This window comes from Ovis aries, chromosome 4, assembly GCF_016772045.2.
Source record: "Ovis aries strain OAR_USU_Benz2616 breed Rambouillet chromosome 4, ARS-UI_Ramb_v3.0, whole genome shotgun sequence".
In the NCBI taxonomy this organism is placed as follows: Eukaryota; Metazoa; Chordata; class Mammalia; order Artiodactyla; family Bovidae; genus Ovis; species Ovis aries.
Genome location: NC_056057.1, coordinates 121,173,387 through 121,177,800, shown reverse-complemented (window position 1 = coordinate 121,177,800; position 4,414 = coordinate 121,173,387).

The window sequence follows — 4,414 nt, the reverse complement described above, 5'->3', positions numbered from 1 at the left end:
AGCAGGAAAGTCTCCGATGACCAGGACCAGCCCAGAGGACGTGGGAGCAGTCCTCAGTGTGGCGAGAGCTGCCACACTTTATGGGTGAACGTTTGTATGCTTACACACTTTATGGGTAAACGTTTGTATGTTTACACATTTTATGGGTAAAGGTTTTTACAAGAGGCGAGGGGACCTGTGGAGCTGGAAGTGGTTACTGAACAGGTTTGGGGGGCTGGGATTTGGATATGTGTATGTCACCTAGCCCAGACTGTCCCAAGCTTTCTGGGCAGGTTGGCCAAGGAGCTGATGGGAGCAGACAAGCCACATGGCTGTGTCTGAGCAATACGATGCTCTGAGCGGTGCCCTGGCCTTGCTCTCTGGACACCAGCAGCCACTGGAGGCAGGAGCCAGACTCTGGCTGGGGGTCCCGGAGCCCCGGTGAGCAGGAAAGGACGGCTGTGTCTGGGTCTCCAGTTGGCAAGGGGTGAGGTGATGCCATTGATTTCTCAGATGATAGGCACAGACGTGCCCCTGAGCTGCGGCGCTTGCTGTGTGCTGACGATTCTGGAATCAAGGTGCATCTCAGAACCAACACCAGAGGAAATCAAGCAGACACACGCTCACACTCCTAGCCCAGCCCTGTGGCCTGGCGCAGCTCCCTGCCTCTGTCACCACACACCGCGAAACCATAACTTCAGTTTCAGTCCCTAATTATGACTTCAAATAGTTTCAAAACCCCTTCAGTCTGAAGCATTAAAATAAAAAGTTAGTGGGCATACCACTGACTGTGAGCTGACGGCCGAATGGCAGGGAAGCCCAGAGCCCAGGCCTTCCAGCCCACCGTCCCCTTCCCACCCCCTTGTCTGCCCTGTCTACAAAGGCTAAGGAAGCAGATGGGATGTGCGCTTCTCTCGATGCCGGGAGCCTGACACTGGCTGGGCTGAGGTCCCAGGCGATGCCAGGAGCCTGACACTGGCTGGGCTGAGGGTCCCAGGTAGGGCCGTGCCTCCCGCACAGGGACAGGCCGTCTGTGACCTGCAGCAGGCACACTTCTGGCTTCCTCGTGGGCACAGCGCACTTCTGAATGTGAGTGGATTGTAGGGCGTGCCCACCAGTGCAGATGGCACAGATGCTCCTGTGAGAACCGAGGGACGTCGCCCCGCACCTGGACAGATTAGCCAGCTGTTAGCGGCTTTGTTCCTTCGCTGCAGACTGAAATCTTAGCAAAGGGCCAGCTGGCTTGCAAAGCACAAGATGGATCAGGGAAAACAGATTTGTGCAACCCACCAGAGCTTCTAAAAAACAGCTCGAAGGGCAGATAGTGCAGAGAACAGGCCAGGAGTTTCTTTTATACATGATAGGCTTGAGCATTATGGGACGGGTCATATTCTTGATTTTATTTAAGAATAATTATGCTTCACTAAGCCTTAAAGCTACCTCTAGATTATCTGACGCTCTATTTCTAATGAAAATAAGAGAAGTGCAATTGCAATATACCCCTTATGTGGCTCATTTAAAAACCCAGACATTGGGAAACATCTTCAGATTTTACTTTGCATCCTCAAAGTTACCTCCTAAAATCACCCCAAAAAACACACCAAGAAGAACTCAGTGTCCACTAGAATGGAGTCCTTGGAGCAGAATGTCCCACTAGAATGGGGTCTTTAAGGTAGAATGTCCCACTAGAATGGAGGCCTTGGTTAGAATGTCCCACTAGAATGCAACCCTTGGGTAGAATGTACCACTAGAATGGAGGCCTTGAAGTAAAATGTCTCACTAGAATGGAGCCCTTCAGTAGAATGTCCACTAGAAGGAGACTTTGGGTAGAATGTCCCACTAGAATGGAGTATTTATCTAGAATCTCCCACTAAAATGAAGTCTTTGGGTAGAATGTTCAAAGGAATGGAGCCCTTGGGTAGAATGTCCCACAAGATAGAGCCCTTGGGGTAAAACGTCCCACTAAAATGAAGCCTATGGGGTAGGATGTCCCACTAGAACGGAGCCCTTGGATCAGAATGTCCCACTGGACTGGAGCCCTCAGTTAGGATGTCCCACTAGAATGGAGCCCTTGGGTAGAATGTCCCACTAGAATGGAGTCCTCAGTTAGAATATCCCACTAGAACGGAGCCCTTGGTGTAGACTGTCACACTATAATGGAGCCCTTGGGTAGAATATCCCACTAGAACGGAGTCCTTGGGTAGAATGCCCCACTAGAATGGAGCCCTTGGCCTAGAATGTCCCACTAGAGAGGAGGCCTTCAGTAGAATGTCCCACTGGAATGAACCCTTGGGTAGAATGTCCTGTTAGAATGGAGGCCTTTGTGCAGTAACACAGAGCTAGTAACCTAGTTGTTAGTTCTTGCAGAGCAGGGTGTGGGCCTAAAATGTGGCAGGAAGGCAGGCACCGTCTCTGGGTCTTGCAGGAAATGTTGGGCAGGTTCGGTGCTACTGAGGTGCTGACCCTCTCCGTGGACAGACCAAACATGTCTTTAGGACAACAAGGAAGCATAGCAAGAGGCAGAATTTTCCTCCCGACTGGATAAAAATCTCTCATAAAAAAGACAATGGTACAGTCACATGCAAAAGAATGATACTGGGTCCCTATCTACTTCACACTATGCACAAAAATTGACCCAGAACGGATCAAAGAACTAAATTTAAGAGCTAAAACTAGAATATGCTTTAAAGCATACAGTAAGTCTGCAATTTCTTGTCAGGCAAAGCCTCTTAGACATAACACCAAAAGCAGAAGCAACGAAAGGGAAAAAAACTGGATATCAAGATTAGAAAATTGTGTTACAAAGTAAACCATCAAGAAAGTGAAAAGACAACCAACAAAATTCGAGGAAATATTCGTAAATCATGTATTTGATAAGAGACATATCTAAAAATATATGAAAAACACTAGCCAACAATTTCAAAGATAAATTGCCCCACTTAAAAATGGTGGAACATTCTGCATAAACTTTTCTGTAAAGGGCCGATATGTGTGAATGGCTAATAAGCACATGAGAAAATGCTCAACATCACTGGTCTCTCAGTTCAGTTCAGTCGCTCAGTCGTGTCTGACTCTTTGCAACCCCATGAATTGCAGCACGCCAGGCCTCCCTGTCCGTCACCAACTCTCACACTGAGACACCAGTGCGCACATGGGTTATAATCAGAACATCAGATGGTGAGTGTTGGCAAGGATTCCACCCCAAGATGTGTACCCAAGTGAAATGAAAACACACAAAAACCAGCACACAAATACTCCCAGGAGCACAGCAGCCCCAAACTGGAAACAATGCGAATGTCCAGATGATGAATAAATAAAATGTGGTAGATCCATACAACTGAATAAAAAGAAATGGAGTGCTGATACATGGAAGAATCTTGTGAACATCATCATGGAAGTGAAAGAATCCAGTCATAAAAGGCCACATATTATATGCGATTCCATTTGTGTGAAATATCCAGAATGGGCAAGTCTTCAGAGACATGAAGTAGCTCAGTGTCCATCCTGGGCTGGTGGGACTGGGGACCATGGGGAGAGACTGCTGTTGGACAACTGGGCACGAGGTTTCTTTCTGCAGATGCAGGAATGTTCTAAAGCGGGGCTTACAGCACGCTCACCCTGAGCTGTGCTGGGCCTGCGGCACAGGGGGTCTGCACTGCAGCGCACGGCTCTCCACTTGTGCAGGGCGGCCTCAGGAGCTCTGTGGCATGTGGGGTCTCAGTTCTCAGGTGAGGGATGGTGTCCTCCTCCCCTGCACTGGAAGGTGGAGTTTTAGCGCTGGACCACCAGGCAAGTCCCAACTCTGTGGTTTTAATACCGAAGTCATTGAACTGCACACTTAAATGGGTGAACTGTATGTGAACTGTATCTCATAAAGTTGTTTAAAAAGTAAGAAAAAAAGACACAGGAAAGAAATCCAGCAATATTGAAGATATTTGCCTCTGGATGGTCCAAATACAATTATCTTTTTATTTACTTATTTAGTTTATTTGTAAATCTTTATTATCTTTTTAACTATAGAACAGTGTGAGATTATTTATTTGTTGAAAAACTGGATATATATCTCCAGCTCTTGGTGAGTCCTTGATGTGTGACAGGTTATATCTTCATTCAAGTAAAACTGTGAGCAAGAACCAGTAATACTGTATTGTGTTGAGTCCAAGCTCACTCTGTTCGCTGCACGACAGGCCCGTGAATCCAAGAGACGAGGTGTTGAGGCAAGGAAGAGACTTTAGTCGGGGAGCTGGCGGACCAACAGGATGGCAGGCTAGCGCCTCAAAATAACCATCTTATTGGGGTCTGGATGCCAGGTTCTTTTACAGATCAGAGAGAAAAGAGCAATGAGAAACTAGAGTCAAAAGGCAGAGTAGAGAGGGAGAGGCAGTGGGGAAGTCAAGCAAAAGGGTCTTTCAGCTCAGTTCAGTCGCTCAGTTGT